We start from the raw sequence: 20988 nt of genomic DNA, 5'->3' as shown, positions 1-20988 counted from the left end.
CCCTCCCCTCCCCTCCCCTCCCTCTCTCCCTCTCTCTCCTCTCTCTCTCCCTCTCTCTCTCCCCTCTCTCTCTCCCCCTCTCTCTCTCCCTCCCTCCCTCCCTCTCTCTCTCTCTCTCTCCCTCCTCTCTCGCTCAACGGCACGAACAGCTGCAGAATTATCCCTGGCTGAAGCACTTTCACACAGGTAGGAAGATGGTTTATTTAATCTTTTCTTGGCTTATAAATGTTTATTCAGGTTGGATTTATTTGTATAATATTTGTAGAAGTATAAATAAGGATTTATTGTTGAATTTAATGAGTTCCCTTCCCCCCCACCTCGTTCTGGACGCCTAATTTGTAACCTGTGCCTGATTTTTTAATGTGTAGAACAGGTTTTTTCAGTTCTACAAAAATCTTCACTGGCGCCATTCTACTTTAGTTTGGAGTACATTTTCACTGTGGAAACTTTCAAATCAGGCGTCAGTGGCTGGACACGCCCCCTTTTGAAGAAAAAATTCTGTTCTAAACTAGAACTGTTCTACCTGACTAGAACTGCAGAAAAAAAAATGTGGAGAATTGCGATTTCTAAAATAGTCCGTTCTCCACCAGTTGCTCCTAAAAATCAGGCGCGAATCATGTGGAAACTTGGGCCCTTTCTGTGCTGACTTATACAGCACTCAATACCATCCAAGACAGAGCAGTTCACTTGATCAGTGTTGTCATGTATTCAACCAGCATTGTAACCGATGTATAATCTGACCTAAGTTGTACACTGAGAACAATGACCACTAGGTGGGAGACACTCCTAACCTGGACTTTCAGGTATAAAAGGGGAAGCTCCACCCACCTTCATCACTTGAGTACTAAGGAATAAAGGACAGGTCACAGACTGACCTCTCAAGCATGGGCCTCGTGTGCATTTATCCTGTATAGTAAGGACGTATCAAGTGTCCCAGCTACTGGGTTCAGTATCCAGCCCTCCACCACCAGTGCACTGGGGCTGCAGTATGGACAATCTATGGCAAGCACTTCAGCAAAGCAATAGGGTTGCTTCAACAGCACTTATGACCCCCATGACAAGACTAAAAATGACTTGGGAACACTATCACCTCCAAGTTCCCTTCCAAATCACACACTGTCCTGATGTGAACAAATATCACCATTCCTTCATCATTACCGGATCAATATCCTGGAATTCCTTGGCCAATACCATCATCACAAGGACTACAGAGATTTAAGCAGAAGACCTACCAACACCGTCTCAGGTCAACTAGAGATGGGAAATAAATGCAGCCTTGCCAGTATTGTCCACATTCGAAACACATTTTTATAGAAATACTAGTTGTATTGAAACAATTAGGGCTCTTTGAATTACAAGTTGTACCTCTCTGGTCCGGGACTCTCTGCTCCGGAAACATCAGTGGTTTGGCATCCATGGCGGAACTGCCACTTTCCTGGGCCTGGACTTGGAGCTCACTGTTAAGCTCTCCCGTGATGCTCAGCATCTCACTCTGCTTCCCCATTGTGGAATTATGGGACTTGACGGTGCAGTGAAGGGGCGTCAGACCCGAGACAGACAGAGAAATGACCAATCACCAACATTCCCCGCCTCTCCTCCCTCACTCAGCGATCACCAGCACTGACCTCCCGTGGTTCGAAAAATTCCCTGTTTTCGGCACCGATCAGGTCTCGAGGGTGCCGGACCAGAGAGGTTCAACCTGTATAATCCATATAGTAAAAACCCAAACTGGTGCCTTTAGCTTAATTAACTCTTGACTGGATATAACTGGTATCTTTTCTAGAAAAAAAATAAACTAGCACAAATTTCACAATTTGTGATTCTCTCGTGGGTCTGATTACCACAGAAAACTTTAAAACACTCTAGTGTGTTGAACAGGTATACCTTTAACTGCAATGGCTGCCGGCACTGCCACTGAGCAGGTAGCAAGACCTGGAATAACAGCATTTATGAAGGCCATGGACACAATAGAAGAGGCATTTCCTTATATTACCATTGATATTGTGGGCCTAAGTTCCAAGAAGCATAGGAACAGGAATAGACCATTCAGCACCTTGAGTCTGTTCCGCCATCCAATTAGATCATAACTGATCTGTACTTCAAATCCATTTACCCACCTTTGCTCAATATCATTTGATAACCTTGCCCAAAAGCAATCTTCTGATCTCAGCATTGAATATATCAATTGACCCAGCTTTCATAGCTCTTTGGGGGAGCCAGCTGTAGGTTTCCATTAGCCTTAGCATGACAAAGTGCCCCCTGATTGGCTGAGCTCTAATTTGAAGGAATGCCCTTTTGTTCTGGATTCTTCCACCTGACAAAATAGTTTCTCTGTTCTACCGTATCAGACACCTTTATGATTTTAAACACCTTGATTATATCATCCACTAACCTTCTAAACTCAAGGGAATACAAGGCAGGTTAATACAACCTGTCCTCATAATTGAACTCTTTAAGCTCCGATATTCTGATGAATCCGTGCTGCATTAATCCTTCCAAAGTCAATGTAGCTTTCCTGAGGTTCGGAGCCTGCTATATCTTATTTTCATGTCATTGAAATTTACAGCACAGAAGGAGGCCATTTCGGCCCATTGTGTCCGCGCCGGCCGACCAAGTGCTATCCAGCCTAATCCCACTTTCCAGCTCTTGGGTCTGTAGCCCTGTAGGTTACGGCACTTTAAGTGCACATCCAAATATTTTTTAAATGTGGTGAGGGTTTCTGCCTCTACTACCCTTTCAGGCAGTGAGTGCCAGACCCCACCACCCTCGGAGTGAAGAAAATTTCCCTCATCTCTCCTCTATACCTCCCCCAATTACTTTAAAGCTATGCCCCCTGGTTGTTGACCCTTCTGCCAAGGGAAACAGATCCTTCCTATCCACTCTATCCAGGCTTCTCATAATTGTATACACCTCAATCAGGTCTCCCCTCAGCTGCCTCTGTTCCAAAGAAAACAAACCCAGCATCTCCAATCTTTCCTCATAGCCAAAATTCTCCAGTCCAGGCAACATTCTTGTAAATCTTCTCTGCACCCTTTCACATCTTTCCTGTAATGTGGTGACCAGAACTGCACACAGTACTTCAGCTGCGGCCTAATTAGTGTTTTATACAGTTCAGGCATAACGTCTTTGTTCTTGTATTCCATACCTCCACTAATAAAGGAAAGTATTCCATATGCCTTCTTAACCAAGTTATCTACCTGGCCTGCTACCTTCAGTGATCTGTGGACCTGCACTCCAAGGTCCCTTTTTTCTTCTACACTTTTCAGTGTTGTACCATTTAATGTGTATTTCCTTGCCTTGTTAGACCTTCCCAAATGCATTACATCACACTTATCCGGATTGAATTCCATTTGCCACTGTTCTTCCCATGACCAGTATATTGATATCTTCCTGTAGTCCACAGCTTTCATCTTCATTATCAACCTCACAGCTTATTTTAGTGTCATCTGCAAACTTATAATCATACCCCCAACATTCAAGACCAAGTCATTGATATATACCACAAAAAGCAAGGGACCCAACCCTGCGGAACCCCACTGGATACAGCCTTCCAGTCACAAAAACACTCATCAACCATTACCCTTTGCTTCCTTCCTCTAAGCCAATTTTGGATCCAACTTGCCACTTTGCCCTGGATCCCATGGGATTTTACTTTTGTGACCAGTCTGCCATGTGGGACCTTATCAAAAGCTTTGCTAAAATCCATATACACTACATCATACGTACTGCCCTCATCGAACCTCCTGGTTACCTCTTAGAAAAATTCAATCAAGTTAGTCAGACATTACCTTCCATTAACAAATCCATGCTGACTGTCCTTGATTAGTCCATATCTTTCCAAATGAAGATTTATTCTGTCCCTCAGGATTTTTCCCAATATTTTTCCCACCAGTGAGGTTAGGCTGACTGGTCTGTAATTACTCGGTCTATCCCTTTCTCCCTTTTTAAGCAAAGGTACAATGTTAGCAGTCCTCTGGCACCACAGCTGAAGCCAGAGAGGATTGGAAAATGATGGTCGTAGCCTCTGCTATTTCTTCTTTTGCTTCTCTTAACAGCCTGGGATACATTTCATCCGGGCCTGGGGATTTATCCACTTTCAAAGCTGCTAAAATCCTTAATACTTCCTCTCTCACTATGTTTATCTTGTCTATTATTTCACACTCCTCCTCCTTCATTGCAAAGTCTGCATCACCCTTCTCTTTTGTGAAATAAGATACAAAATATTCATTAAGAATCACACCCACGTCTTCTGCCTCCACACACACATTTCCATTATGGTCTCTAATAGGTCCCACTCTTTCTCTAGTTATCCTCTTGCTGTTAATGTATTTATAAAACATCTTTGGGTTTTCCATGATTTTATGATTTGCCAACATTAGATAGATTATCTTTTGGCATACAATTACCGACGGGAATGAGCTGAACCGCCCGCTCATATTATTTTAATAAAATCTGACATCATCACTCGTGCACCGCCCAGAAGACTGTTTATAATGGAAATTAATACCCACATACCGCCCAAATGATCGCTCACCCAAAAAGACCCTCAAGAAAAGCTGCACTCACCTGACCTTAACCCAGCGGTATGGACGCCATTTTGTAAATCGAAGGAAGTTTAATAAAAGCCTGCTTCAAGTTGATGGGAGCATTGAAGTAATTCGTGAGTGCTTTTAAGGGCAATTCAGAATCTTGCAAATCATCTAATCACATTGTGGTGAATTTTGAGTTTATATTGTGTTTGTAGAAGACAATTTAAGAATTTTGAAGATAGATTAGGGCATTTATATTAATGGGGCCTGTAATTTCTCAGCCAGTATTGACTACTCACATGCTGCAGAATAGAGATGAGAGAAGGTTCATTGAAGAGCATTGTGTGCCCAATCAAAGAGGTGGCAGACTGTTGAGGAGGAGGAGACCTTACACCCAAAGCATTTACAGGGATAAGCAATCATACCTGGACTTGTCCAAAAAAACGTGCATTAGAACGCTGCGCTTCCAAAAGGCGATCATCAGTGAGGTATGCCAGCTAATTAAAGGAGATCTGCAGCCTACCAACACCATCAGGACCGCACTGCCTGTTGAGGTTAAGGTTACTGCGGCACTTTCCTTCTATGCATCGTGTTCCTTTTAGGCATCAGCTGGCGACATTTGCAGCATCTCTCAGCCCAAATTAAAAAGGCGAAACTAGCAATTTTTAAAATGGGCAATATTGCAGCGATCCTGAAAAATAAAATAATCACTAACGCCGGAAATATTGTCTATTTTTGGGCGATAGCGATAATAATGGAAAGTCTAACCCTATGAAAATAAACTAATGGATGTGGTGTATTTGGATTTCCAGAAGGCATTAGATAAGGTGCCACATAAAAGATTACTGCACAAGATAAAAGTTCACGGGGTTGGGTGTAATATATTAGCATGTATAGATGATTGGCTAACTAACAGAAAACAGAGAGTCGGGATAAATGGGTCATTTTCCGGTTGGCAAACAGTAACTAGTGGGGTGCCGCAGGGATCGGTGCTCGGGCCTCAACTATTTACAATCTATATTAATAACTTGGATGAAGGGATCAAGTGTAATGTAGCCAAGTTTGCTGATGTCACAGTCTAAGGATGGGGGGTGGGCCATTTGGGACCGAGATGAGGAGAGGCTTCTTCACCCAGGGAGTGGTGGGCCTGTGGGATTCTCTGCCACGGAGAGTTGTTGAGGCCAGTTCACTAGATGTATTCAGGAGAGAGTTAGATGTAGTCCTTACTACTAGGGGGATCAAGGGGTATGGCGAGAAAGCAGGAATGGGGTACTGAAGTTGCATGTTCAGCCATGAACTCATTGAATGGTGGTGCAGGCTCGAAGGGCCAAATGGCCTACTCCTGCACCTATTTTCTATGTTTCTATACAAAGATGGGTGGGAAAGCAAATTGTGAGAAGGACACAAAAAATCTGTAAATGGATATAGTCAGGCTAAGTGAGTGGCCAAAAATTTGGCAGATGGAGTATAATATAGGAAAATGTGAGGTTATCCATTTTTCCAGAAAAAGTAGAAAAGCAAATTATTATTTAAATGGAGAAAAATTGCAAAGTTATGCAGTACAGAGGGACCTGGGGGTCCTTGTGCATGAAACACAAAAAGTTAATATGCAGGTACAGCAATTAATCAGGAAGGCAAATGGAATTTTGGCCTTTATTGCAAGGGGGATGGAGTATAAAAGCAGCGAAGTCCTGCGACAACTGTACAGGGTATTGGCGAGGCCACACCTAGAGTACTGTGTACAGTTTTGGTCTCTGTATTTAATGATTGATATACTTGCATTGTAGGCAGTTCAGAGAAGGTTCACTAGGTTGATTCCAGAGATGAGGGGGGTTGACTTATGAAGATAGGTTGAGTAGGTTGGGCCTGTACTCATTGGAGTTCAGAAGGATGAGAGATGATTTTATTGAAACATATAAAATAATGAGGGGGCTCGACAAGGTGGATGCAGAGAGGATATTTCCACTCAAAGGGGAAACTAGAACTAGGGGGCATAGTCTCAGAATAAGGGGCCGCCCATTTAAAACTGAGATGAGAAGGAATTTCTTCTCTCAGAGGGTAGTAAATCTGTGGAATTCTCTGCCCTAGAGAGCTGTAGAGGTTGGGTCATTGAATATATTTATGGCAGAGATAGATAGATTTTTGAGCGATAAGGGAATAAAGGGTTATGGGGAGCGGGCAGGGAAGTGGAGCTGAGTCCATGATCAGATCAACCATGATCTTATTAAATGGCCTACTCCTGCTCCTACTCCTTATGTTCTTATGTTCTTATGTAACATTCTTTCATGCACTCTATTTGCTTTCCTGATATCTTTTTTAAGTGCACCCCTGCTCTTGAGTTTTTGCAGTATTGAGTTCTCGGTATCTGTCATAAGCTTCCCTTTTTTTTATCTTACCCTGTATGCTGCTTGACATCCAGGGGGCCATAGATTTGTAAGCCCCACCCTTTTTCTTTTAGGGAACATACTTGCTCTGTACCATCAGGATCTCTTTTCTGAATGCCTCCCACTGCTCTGACACTAATTGACTATCAAGTAGCCGTTTCCAGTCTACTTTGGCCAAAATTGGCTTTACCCCAATTGCAAACTTTTTTTCCTGGTCCACCTTTGACCTTTTCCATAACTACCCTAAATCTTACTGAATCTTTTGTGAGTCTTGTGGAACCTTGCATCACCACAATGATCTCATGTTTTTTTTATGCAGTTGGTTGTTAGGACATAGAACACCCTACCAGAAACAATGCTGGAAAAAGAGCACATACAGGTTCAGTGTCCGAAATCCGGAGTTCCGAAATTCGGAATGTTCCAGAATCCAGACACCGGGCCGATCCGTGGCGGGCTCTTCCGGAATCCGGAAAATGTTCCAAAATCCGGAACCGTCACCGCCGCCCCCCGCTCTGTTGCCGGACTCCCCCGCACGCCTGCCGCCCCCTGCTCTGTCGCCCGGACCACTTCCCCGCTCGGTGTGATAAGAAACAGCTCTATTGTTTTGAGACGGGTCTCAATATGAGTTAATAACCATTAAATGCTCAGAGATGGAGGTACCTGAGGATCAAATTACACAGGAAAACTCTCTAGCAAGAATTCTGCAATATTTCTTTATTTGCATGTCAAGACCAGATTAGCATTTTAAGCAATGGGAAGAAAGGTGACCCCTTTTGGACTGTGCACCAGTGTGGTTGCTGGACGAGGACAGGATTGGCTCTGCTTGATGGCTTCCATGGCCCAACAGCCTGCCATTACATAAGAACATAAGAACATAAGAAATAGGAACAGGAGTAGGCCATATGGCCCCTCGAGCATGCTCCGCTATTCTTGGCTGATCTGATCATGGACTTAGCTCCACTTCCCCGCCTGCTCCCCATAACCTCTTATCCCCTTCTCGTTTAAGGAACTGTCTATTTCTCTCTTAAATTTATTCACTGTCCCAGCTTCCACAGCTCTCTGAGGCAGCAAATTTCACAGATTTGCAACCCACTGAGAGAAGAAATTTCTCCTCATCCCTAGATTTGCATTTATAGAATGATCACTTGGACAAGATGCCAGATGGCAATTCACATTGTACAATCATACACCAGCATGGTTCAACACCGTCAGGAAAGGTATGCTGAAAACTGGATTGGGATTTTTTTTTAAATCACATGAATAGGCTGAGACTTATGGTTAAGATCCAAGTATGTTTCAGAAGTTAGACTATGTTTCTTTCCACTATAAACTCTCACTATGTCTTGAGCAAGAAGCATGCAGCAATGTACAGAAACTGGCAGAATGGCATTATCCTATGTTTTAGTAATAATTGTGTTTGCACATGAAAGGGTTTCCTGAATATAATTAATGCAAAAAGGAAAATGCAGTATTTGAAAAATATTGCATTATTGTTTATATAAGAACATTTGCACAAAGAAAATACCAACAATCAAAATCCTTTAAAAGAGCCTGGAAAAGGCGGACCATTCACTCATAAGTTCTAACAAACTATGCCATTCATGCCCCTGAGTTTGTGCCTTGATTACCTAGAATAGCTTTATTCAGTATTTAAGGAGGCTTTCATGCCAGGGAGAAAAATAAATTCTCTTTTAAGCACCATTATTGTAACATGATGCTTCAGAATATCGCCAGCTACAAAAAGCTGATTGTTGACAAGAAAAAAAACACAAAGTGTTGCTGGATCCATCGGCACAAAAACATCCCAGTTCACTGCTGATAATCCACGCTGGACAGAAAGGAAATATTTCTTGTAAAGTCCTTACTCTACAGCATAGAAACATAGAAACATAGAAAATAGGTGCAGGAGCAGGCCATTCAGCCCTTCTAGCCTGCACCGCCATTCAATGGGTTCATGGCTGAACATGAAACTTCAGTACCCCCTTCCTGCTTTCTCGCCATAACCCTTGATCCCCCGAGTAGTAAGGACTTCATCTAACTCCCTTTTGAATATATTTAGTGAATTGCCCCAACTACTTTCTGTGGTAGAGAATTCCACAGGTTCACCACTCTCTGGGTGAAGAAGTTTCTCCTCATCTCGGTCCTAAATGGCTTACCCCTTATCCTCAGACTGTGACCCCTGGTTCTGGACTTCCCCAACATTGGGAAAATTTTTCCTGCATCTAACCTGTCTAAACCCGTCAGAATTTTAAACGTTTCTATGAAACCACATGAGGCACATTCTTGGGACAAGGTCACTCTGTGGCCTTAACGCTTTATTCACAGGACTCCAAAAGACGATGACCCTGCGTGGGACCTCCCTTTTTATACCTGTGTGATCAGGTAAGGAGTGTCTCCCACAAGTTCACCCCTTGTGGTCAAGGTGTGCATGTAGGTTGAGAGTATATAGTAAAAACAGTGGTGTTATATGTGGTTACATACATAACATCACCTTCCCCCCCAAAGTCTTGGGATCATAGGTTTAGTCTTTCAGGTGGTCTATGCTCCCTCGTGGAGTGCCGCAGTTGGGGCTCTGGTTGTTGGACACTGACGTGAGTGTGTGTCACCTGTGGTGATTCCGGCCTGTCCGGGCTGACCACAGGGACTGTGCATTCTTTTGATTGCTCTTGTTGCTCATTCACTGGCGGTGTTGTGAGCTCCATCTCATGGTCTTCTTCAGGTTCCTCCGTGTCGATGCTGAACCTTTTTTTTACTTGGTCCAGATGCTTATGTCATATCTGACCATTGTTGAGTTTTACCATGATGAACCTATTCCTCTCTTTGTCAATGACAGTGCCCTCAAGCCATTTGGGCCCCATGGCGTGATTGAGGACGAATACAGGATCATTTATTTCTATACATCTCCCCCTCAAATTATGGTCATGGTACTCGTTTTGTGACTTGCGCTTGCCCTCAACTCTGTCGGTCAAGACTGGTTGAATGAGCGACAACCGAGTTTTGAGTGTTCATTTCATTAGTAGCTTTGCGGGCGGGACCCCCGTGAGCGAGTGCGGTCGGGATCTATAGGCCAGCAGGAGACGCGATAGGCGGCGTTGTAGGGAGGGTCATTGAATCCTGAGCATACCTTGCTTAATGATTTGGACTGCACGTTCCGCCTGGCCATTGGAGGCCGGCTTGAACGGCGCAGTCCTGACGTGGTTGATGCCATTGCCCGACATAAGAACATAAGAACATAAGAAATAAGAACAGGAGTAGGCCATTAGGCCCCTTGAGCCTGCTCCGCCATTCAATAAGATCATGGCTGATCTGATCTTGGCTTTAAGTCTACTTCCTTGCCCGCTCCCCATAACACTTTGACTCACTCTTATCGCTCAACAATCTGTCTATCCCCACCTTAAATATATTCAATGACCCAGCCTCCATTGTTCTTGATAATTCCAAAGATTCACAACCCTCGGAGAAGAAATTCCTCATTTCCGTTTTAAATGGGCCACCCCTTATTCTGAAACTATGCCCCCTAGTTCTAGATTCCCCCACAAGGGGAGACATCCTCTCTGCATCTGTCCTGTCAAGCCTCCTCTTTTAAACGACTGACTCCAGTTCTTCCAACATTTTATACGACATTGATTTATTTTTGATTCAGGCAAATATTCAGGCACCTCATAAGCCATATTGAGATGTGCAGGTGCGTCTTATAGACATTGCAGCCACCCCATAATACCGCATACACAGCAATAACTTGCAACATGTTTCTTACTTTGGAACAGTGCACCTATTCATACCAAAGTTGCAATTTTAATTCAATAATTTTAATTGGATCAGCATGAATTTCTGGCTACTTTTAATATAAAATCAATGCCAAGTTTCCCCTCCACCCCCGCTCTTGAAGGTTAGGCGGCTAATTGCACACAGCAAGCTCCCGCAAACAGCAATGTGACAATGAACAGATAATCTGTTTTAGTGACATTGGTTATAGACTTTTCCCCCTCCCTAGGGTATCTTAGGGTATCGAGACTACAATTACTGTCTCAGTTGTGATCAGTTAACGCAGCACAGACCATGGATGAAATCTGTGTCTGGCTTTGATGTATTGCAAAATATTAAAATACTTTTATCATCCCTTCCCCCCCCCCCCCCCAATGTTTGAAGAGCATTACGTTAATACTCCACAAGGGCCACTGTCTGATCTCCCAGCAGAAACGTTTTAATTCTGAGAGAAAAATACAATCACAAATCCAGTAGCCTGAAATAAACAAAATAAACATAAACTCTCGGAATTCGTAGCTTGTGAAACATGGACCATGATCACTAACCAGGATGTCCGGCAAGCCATGGGTTGCAAAGATCGCACGTAGGCTTTCCACGGTGGTGGATGACGTGCATGAATTCAGAATGATGCACTCGATCCATTTCGAGTACGCATCTACCACAATAAGGAACATCTTATATATGAATGGGCCCGCGTAGTCAACATGAATGCGTGACCATGGCCTGGTGGGCCAGGGCCACGGGCTGAGCGGGGCCTCCCTGGGGGCATTACCCAGCTGGGCACACGTCGTGCACCTGTGAACACAGTATTCCAGGTCTGGATCAATTCCAGGCCACCAAACGTGTGACCGGGCAATGGCCTTCATCAATACCTGGGTGCTCGCTGTGGAGTTCCCTGATGAATACCTCCCTGCCCTTCTCGGGCATAACTACCCGACTGCCCCATAGTAGGCAGTCGGCTTGGATGGCATGCTCCGTGTGCCATTTCTTAATCAGGGATAGGAGGGGATCTCTGTTTGTCCAGATTTTGATCTGGCGGGCTGTGATGGGGGAGCCTGTGCTGTCAAAGGCATCGACAGCCATGACCATCTCGGCGCTTTGCTCCGCTACCCCCTCAGTGGTGGCCAGTGGAAGCCTGTTGAGCGCATCAGCGCAATTTTCAGTGCCAGGCCAGTGCCGGATGGAGTAATCATAAGCAGCCAGCGTGAGAGCCCATCGCTGTATGCGAGCTGATGCGTTGGCATTGATAGCCTTGCTGTCTGACAACAGGGATGTTAATGGCTTGTGGTCCGTCTCTAATTCAAACTTCCGACCAAAGAGGTACTGATGCATTTTTTTTACACCATAGACACATGCAAGCGCTTCCTTCTCGACCATCCCATATCCCCGTTCTGCTTGAGAGAGCGACCTGGAGGCATAAGCCACAGGTTATAGTTGACCCTCAGCATTGCTCTGCTGCAACACGCACCCAACCCCATAGGACGATGCATCACATGTCAGAACCAGTTTTTTACAGGGGTCATACGGGGTCAGCCATGAACTCATTGAATGGCGGTGCAGGCTCGAAGGGCCGAATGGCCTACTCCTGCACCTATTTTCTATGTTTCTATGTTTCAACAACTTGTTTGAACAAAGTAGGTTTCGTGCCCGATCAAAAGCCCGTTCCTGACAGTCCCCCCAAAACCAATCGCAACCCTTACACAGGAGCACGTGTAGCGGCTCCAACAACGTGCTCAAGTTCGGCAGAAAGTTCCCGAAATAGTTCAACAGTCCCAGGAATGAATGCAACTCCGATGTGTTGCAGGGCCTGGGTGCTCATCGAATCGCCTCTTTTTTGGATTCGGTGGACCGAATCCCATATGCAGCAACCCTCCTGCCCAGAAACTCAACCTCAGGAGCTAAGAACACACATTTAGACTTCTTGAGTCGCAGGCCTACTCGGTCCAGTCGGCGTAGCACCTCCTCCAGGTTGTGGAGGTGTTCCTCGGTGTCTCGACTCGTGATGAGAATGTCGTCCTGGAATACAGTCGTTCCAGGAATGGATTTAAGCAGGCTTTCCATGTTTCATTGAAAAATCGCGGCCACTGATCGAATGCCAAACGGGCACCTGTTATAAACGAACAGTCCCTTGTGCGTGGTGATGGTGGTCAGTAGTTTAGATTCGTCGGCCAGTTCCTGGGTCATATAGGTTGAAGTGAGGTCCAACTTGGTGAACAGCTTGCCGCCTGCCAGCGTGGCGAAGAGGTCCTCCGCTCTCGGGAGCGGGTATTGATCTTGTAGGGGCACCCGATTGATGGTGGCCTTGTAGTCGCCACAGATCCTGACAGAGCCATCCGCTTTTAGGACGGGAACGATGGGGCTCACCCAGTCGCTAAATTCAACAGGCGAGATGATGCCCTCTCTCAACAGCCAGTCCAATTCGCTCTCGATCTTTTCTACGGCACCGCTCTGGCTTTGTGGTGCACTGGCCTGGCGTCCGGTGTGATGTGTATCACAACTTTAGTGCCTTTGAAAGTCCCGACGCCAGGTTGGAATAGTGAATCGAATTGTTGCAGAACTTGTGAGCACGAACTTCGCTCCACAGATGACATTGCGTGAACATCCCCCCATTTCCAGTTCATCTCAGCTAACCAGCTCCTCGCCAACAGTGCGGGACCATTGCCCGGGACAATCCAGAGCGGCAGCCGATTCACTAACTCATTGTGTGTGACAGCCAACATTGCACTGCCTAGCACCAGAATGATTTCTTTAGTGTAAGTCCATAATTGTGTCTCAATACGTGCTAATTTGGGTTTACTGGCTTTAAGTGGCTATAGCTTCTCAAATTGCTGAACGCCCATGAGTGACTGGCTGGCCTCAGTGTCCAGCTCCATGCGTACAGGGATACCGTTTAATAAAACCCTCATCCTCATTGGTGGCGTTCTGGTGTATGAACTGTGAATATTCGCCACATGGACCCGCTGAACCTTGGCGTTCATCGATTTGCCCCAAAAGTCATCCTGCCTCAAAGAATCCTCTTCTGGTCCATCCGCCTCATATATTAGTCTGGTAGCAGACTTCCTGCACATTCGAGCTAAGTGGCCACTGAGATTGCAGTTCCTGCAGACAAACTGTTGAAATCTGCAAGATCTGGCTGAGTGTTTTCCCCCACACCTCCAGCATGAGTTAAAGTTTCCATTGTTGGGAACAAAGGGACTATGGCCAGGCACTCCGCGCTGACTGACCCGTTGACTGCTTTTAAGTACCCCGTTAATGGGTGTCAATGGCCCCATCCCGGGCCGTATTGTCCACTGTGATGGCGTGAATGTCCGTTCAGCCTGCCATTGCCTCTGTTGAAGTCCTACTCTGGGGTCTATTGCTGCCTGGGGAGTGTCGGACCGCCCCTGCCTGCCTGCAGGGCTCTGAGTCGCATTGATGATGTTGACTCCCTGATCCATCGCCGTGTTAGAGGCAGAATTGCGCGCGTATTTTATTTTCGTCTCTTCCTCCCCCGCTATGAAAGTTTGAGCCATCAGCGCCGCCGCTTCCAATTAATTTGCGGAAAATTCCCGCATGACCGATGCCCTCGATAAAGAAGTCCCTTAGCATCTCCCCCCTGCTGACGTCTGTGAACTTACAGAGGCTGGCCAAACGGCGGAGGTCCGCTACGAAGTCCGGTATGCTCTGTCCTTCACGATGTCAGTGGGTGTAGAATCTGTGTTGGGCCATATGTATGCTACTCACCGGCTTGAGGTGCTCCCCGATCAATTTGCTAAGTTCTTCAAAGGTTTTGTCCGCCGGCTTTTCGGGTGCTAGTAAGTCCTTCATGGGCATGTAAGTCTTTGGTCCGCAGCTGGTCAAAAGATGAGCCCTTCGCTTGTCGGCTGCTGCATCCCCCAGCCATTCTTTCGTAACGAAGCTTTGCTGAAGCCTCTCGACAAAATCATCCCAGTCTTCCCCAACACAGTACCGTTCCTCTGTGCTACCGGTGGCCATTCTCGTGGGCCATGAATTCACGTTTCTCGTCGCTAATGTAAAGTCCTTACTCGACAGCATGAAACCACACGAGGCACATTCTGTGGACAAGGTCACTCTGTGACCTTAACTCTTTATTCACAGGACTCCAAAAGATGATGACCCTGCGTAGGACCTCCCTTTTTATACCTGTGTGATCAGGTAAGGAGTGTCTCCCACAAGTTCACCCCTTGTGGTCGAGGTGTGCATTTAGGTTGAGAGTATACAGTAATACAGTGGCGTTACATTGTGGTTACATACATTACATTTCTAAAACTTTGCACACGTATCTTTGGCCAAATCAAATACCTGTAGTATGTTTTCTTAAACATTGCTTTTTATTGAATTTTCAATTTGATCACAAAGCAAAAGAAGTGTAATGCATATAAACCAGGGGGAAATTATTTGAAATGGGATCACAATTAGGCAGGTCACAATAGATAACTATGAGGATCTATTTTTATCTCCAGACTTATGGAAGGACTTTCAACTCATAAGTAGCTGCTATAGTACACATAAATTACACATTCATTAAAATGTGCTGGAAATTCATGAATTACTACCGCTGCCCATTTCTCGGTGGTATTCCGGTGGTAAACGCTGATCGCGTTTTTAGTACCGCCGGAATACCGCTCAGAACGAAACACGTTAGTTTCATCAAAACTTGGCTGGCGGTGGCGGTAGCAGTATGTGTCCGGTGGTGGTGGTATTCTTAGGCGTGTAAGGCTGGTGTCTGGGAAAACAGGCCTTCTGCGCATGCGCAATTTTTTTTCTCTCGGAGATTAATTTTTCCCGCGATTCGGGGTCAGGGGTCGCCCGCGCATGCACAGAAGGTCCATTTGGAGCGATTCAGTCAGTGAAAGGGAGGGAGAGAGAGAGAGAGACAGGAGAGAGTTGAAAAGAGGTCGACGAGATTTAAAAGAAACGGACAGAGAACTTGGAGAAACAATTATCAAAATATAAATATCAATTGCACAATTGGTAGATTTCTATTTTGAATATTTTTATAAAAATAATGCAGAGAGAAGGAAAGGTGGAAAGAGAGGTAGGGGGAAGGAGGAGGGCCAAGAGATTTTCCTTGGATGCCCAAGAGGCACTTGTTCAAGAAATCCAGGATAGATGGGGTCAATTGACCCAGGATGGGCATGGAAAGCCCGGACCTGCCATATATCAGCGGACCTGGAAGGAGATTTTGGAGGCAGTGTCTTTAGTGGCACAGGTCCATCAGGGGGCAAATCAGTGCTGTAAATGATGGAACGGCATTGTTTTGGCCGCAAGAGTAAGTATTGGGGCAGAAATCCCGGCCTCCCTGGGTCCATACGGAGTGTGTATGGACCCGGGAAAGCATCGCAAAATCCAGTGCCCCATTGAAAGACAAGTCTCACAAGTGATACCTAGACTTTCATTTACATTGACAAAGATTGACAGTGTGTCAGGACCGGCAGCGGCAGGTGAGGTAATTGAGCCAAATATTGGCTTGTTTCGAAGCCCTTAACAGTGGTATTTTACTCGCCGTTTAACTTTACCAGGTCGCCCATGGATTTCACGCTGCTCCTGTCTGTACATCTGAGGCAAAGGCTGAGTGACCATTGAAGCAGATGATTGGTGACAACGCTAAAACTTGTGTAAAACCTCCCAATTTACATCGGCACATTTTCCAAACCCAGACATTCTTTCGTTTCTCCCCTTGGAAGACACATTGTGCTTTATGCAGGCTGCAAATCTTTGAAGCAAACTCTTCTACCAGTCTCACATCATTGCAGCAACCTCTCTCACCTTTGACAGAGTGCTTCTGTCAACTCACCTTCAATTTGTATCTACTCCATCAGGATTGGAACCATTTACCCTTATGTCTCACCATTCACTGCAACTCACTAAGCCACTTCCAAAGGTGCACACAAATCTGTCCAAGAATGCAAAGTGTTGAAAATAAAGATTTCAATGTTTGACAACACATTAACAGAAACTTTACATGAACATTGGCAAAAACACGCAAGTGCCTACCTATGTGTGTTGTTATTTGGTATGATTGGACTAGGATAAGGGTGAGTGTGAGGGGTGACTAGTGAGATGGGGAAGTGATAATATAATTAAAGAGGAATGGGTGAAGGTGCAAGGTAAGTTGGTGTGAGTAAGGATGTGCAGGAATAGGGTAGGGAAGGCAGAGTGATGGGGATGTGATGAGTGGCACAGCAGGATGAGGTTGAGTGTGGCTTTGCAGTGATCTACTGAGATCATTGAAAGGTTTGTGCCACAGCAGCCAGCTCCTCCTGACCACATCCCTGCTTGTGCCCTCCTGTGCAATGTGCAACCAGGCTGCCTTGGTGTACTGAGGAGGTCTCTTCCGCCCATTGGAAGGGAAGAGAATCTCTCTGTGTGCTCTGACTCCCTCCATAAGTATATTGAGGGCGCCATGGAAGAACCTGGGTGCAGCTTTGTGCACCTCTGTGCAGTGCTTGTCAGTGTTTGCAGCACCTCAATGCTGTAGAACACTGACAGCACAAATGTCAAAATAAATTTGCGCATGGTCCCTTTAAGCAAACTGGTTGATGACGTGTCATCAAGTGACGTCATCAGACCTGCTTCCTTTTAATTGGCTGGGTACCTCACTGGGCGGGCTTAACAAGCCCAATCAAGGGAAAGCACGAATACATCGCTGTAACCTTAAGATAAATAACATCATCTGTCTTACGCTGAATCTACATTTACATGGTTCATAGCACATGGGGAGGGGAATAAATAAAATCATTACTTACTCTTGCAATCTTCACTAGGTCGTTCCACCTCTTACGGCATCTTTCCCCAGTGCGTACCATCGTACTTTTCGAGGACACAGCCTCCCGATTTCGACTCAAATTAGGTTGTACTCCTTTGGGAGGGACTTTCCACGACCACCCTTGGTGAGGTCGGAGTACCTCTCTGTGATATGCTCCAGAAGGGCAGGTAACTCCGTCCCAACGAAGTCAGGCACCCTCAACCTCCCCTCCTTCTCGATGTTCCTGCGCTTTGATGTTTTCTTCAACATTGGCATAATTTTTTTCTGGATATTAATTTTCCCTTCTTAAATATCTGTTCTTGTGTTGAAACTGAATACTTATTAGTTGCTACCAATTTTTTTCCACTGTGCTATCTATTTTCAAACTCACTGGGCTTCGACTACCTTGCTACTCCTTCTTACTCTCTCTCTCTCTCCTCCTCAACTCACTGCGCATGTGTGGGTGACCCCTGACCCCTGAAATCGTGAATAAAAGGCTTGTGAAAAAAAAATTGGCAAAAAAAAAAATTGGGCATGCGCAGTTCCATGCCGCACCGCCCATCGAACAAAGAGTACTATAATGCATACTGCCCGATATAGACCACTGACATACCGCCGACATAACGGCAAAAAATTTTTCACCAATTTTGCCTTCTTCGGTCTCGGCAGTATGCCGGTGGTATGAAACGACATACCGCTGGCATACCGCCAAGAAATGGGCAGACCATCAGTATTTCGGCCCCTCAAACTTAAATGGGTGTTATTTTTGCGCATGCGTGATTTTTTTTTGGAAGTTTTTTTTCCTTTTTTTTCAGCGTTCCGGGGCTGCGCATGCGCATGCGCATTGAGTTACAGTTATATTGAGTGGAGCGACTGTGGAGAGGAAGCAGAAAGGAGATATGAGGAGAGATAAAAAGATTAATATAAATATAAATATGTAAGTATATAAATTAGACAAAGAGTAATATAAATATAATAATAATAATATAAATCCACTAAATATTTCCGAATGTCTCAAGTACCAGAGTTAGGACAGAAGAGGGCCAAGAGGAATTAGTGAACGCTGTTGCGCGGGTATTGGTGACTCGTCCAGTTGAGATAGTAAAGGGGGAGGAGGAGGGCTTCGAAACTTTACCTGTGGTCACCACTTCCGCTTCGGTATCCACTTTTCATGGTTTCCCCGCCACTGAAATTGCGGGATCAAGCAGTGTGTAGCGACGTACCCCAAGTGTACGAACCCCTCTGCCAAATCCACGGAGGTTGATGCGGCAATGCGAGAATGTTCCGATACAGGTAGGCGCACACCAGGATATGGTGAGACTGTCGAGGTTGAGCGTTGACGTTGGTCGAGAGCTCCTCCAGGCCATGGCTGCGGTTGCTGGGAACATCGCCGCACAATCCACTCGGCAGTCGGAGGACATGTCATGGCTGATTGCGCCGGTGGACCAGGACACCTAGTCCCGTCGATGCCCTGCGGTGATTGACGGGCCCGACATATGGCAATGAACTCCCAATTGCCATAGCGGTCAGACCGACAGCACTTGAGGTGGGGAGCTACAACAGTTCCCCCAATCAGAGACGGGGTCTTCAACACCCCTTGATTCTCCGGTGGTTGTGCTGCCTATCCCCCGATGAGAACAGCGCTCCTGAGGCATTGCTGCACAATGTTGTGGTCCCGCCGTGGTCAGTGGGCGGGGAAGTGGGAGTAAAAACCGTATAAGCACCAGGGGGCAGACCATGGGCAGTGGGAGTGGTGACCGTAGGTAAAGTTGGTGCAGGGAGAGTGGTGGGAGGGGTGTAGGCTGTTGTGTTGCTGTTGCTCTTGCGCTTGTTATTTATTTGTTGCCAGTGTTATTTAGTTTATGCTTATTCATTGAAAAAATGTTATTACTAATTGTTAATTGTTAAAAATATTTTATGACGTTAATTGTACAAAGTTTTGAAAATTTACAAATTTTATATAAATCTTTTTATTCAACTGAACCATTGTTGTACAGAGTCTAACTTTTAGAGAATGAGGGGTAACAGTATTCATCGGTGCCATACAGTGGCCAGGCAAAGCTTAAACGCAACCCTCACCATTCAAACAAAACCTTAATTTATGAGCTGCTGTCATAACAATTTTGCAGTGATGAAAGCTCCACAAAGCTTCCGCTGTGGTGCTGGGGGATGGTAGTGGTATGGTTTCACCGTCAGGCTCCACATTCTCCTCATCCTCCACGCTCTCTTCACATGGTACTGCAACCTTCTAACGTGCTGTGTAACAGTCAGGTCCAGGTATGAGCGCTTCTCCCTGAAAATCTATTGGGGGTAAGGCCCCCTCCTCCTCCTCATAAGTCTATGGCCTCTTTGATTACCCTCATAATGCTCTGCAACAAACCTTCTTCCACCTCTATTCTGCATTAGATAATTAGTCAGATATTACAAGCGCCATTCATTTAAATCTTCACAAATATTTTCACGGATCCTCAAATCTCCTTCAATAAACACAAATGTCCATTCCATTTTGTAAAATGGCTTCAAATTTCCTTAAAATAATTTAAAATACCATTAAAATCCCTTAAAAATCCTTTAAATACCCTTAAAATCCTACTCCATAATAACTGTAAAGTTATAACAAATATTAATCAGTCTTCTGTCAAATCATCCTTCAATCAAAATGGCGTTGATAAGGCTGGCTGAAGGTCAGTTAAGATGTGTGTTTTCAGGGCGGTCTCTCAGTCTGAATGTAAAATGGATCTTATTGATGAATTTACTGCTGGTGTAATTTTGGGGCCTTATTAGGGTGGTGCACGTCTAATGACCTCAAAATAACGTTGAAAAAGATGGATGGGTGGTATTTCATGAGGTCGATGCTAAATGAATGATGAATTTACCGCCAGGCATTATTTGGATGGTATGTGGGTGGTATGTGTGGCGGTAAATGACAATTTTCATCAATTTTCTATTTTGGGGCGGTAAGTGGGCGGTAAGTGTGTGGTAATATGATGAATTTCTAGCCCCGAATCTTGCACGATCAGAAATAAGATCCAAATACCGCTAGCCCTACCACCGGTCATATTTTGATGAAAATAGTGACCTTCAATCATATTTCGGTGGTAAAAAAACCCGCGATCTTTAAATACTACCGAAATACCGCCGGAAAACCTCTATAGGGCTAAATGTTGAAAATCCAGCCCTATAGAGATTAAAATTAAACAGAAAATTAAGGCTATGTTAAATGTCAGGTTCATAATACAATAGAGAACCGAGCAGAATACAGAAAATACAAAGGAGAAGTGAAATAGGAAATGAGATTAGCAAAGAGAGTGTACGAGAATAGATTAGCAGGTATCATAGAAGCGAACCCAGAAGTTTTTTTTATAAACGTATGAATGGTATTCAAAAGAAGGGTGAGGTCGATTAGGGGCCAAAAAGGGAAAGCACCTTGTGGAGGCAGAGGACATGGCTGAGGTATTAAATGGGTACTATGCATTTGTCTTCACTTAGGAAGAAGATTCTGCCAATGTCACAATAAAGGAGGTGGTATTAGAGAAATTGGATATGATAAAAATAGATA

This window comes from Pristiophorus japonicus, chromosome 13 (genome assembly GCF_044704955.1).
Source record: "Pristiophorus japonicus isolate sPriJap1 chromosome 13, sPriJap1.hap1, whole genome shotgun sequence".
Lineage (NCBI taxonomy): Eukaryota > Metazoa > Chordata > Chondrichthyes > Pristiophoridae > Pristiophorus > Pristiophorus japonicus.
The sequence above is the reverse complement of the archived record's forward strand: the minus strand, read 5'-3'. Positions refer to the sequence as shown.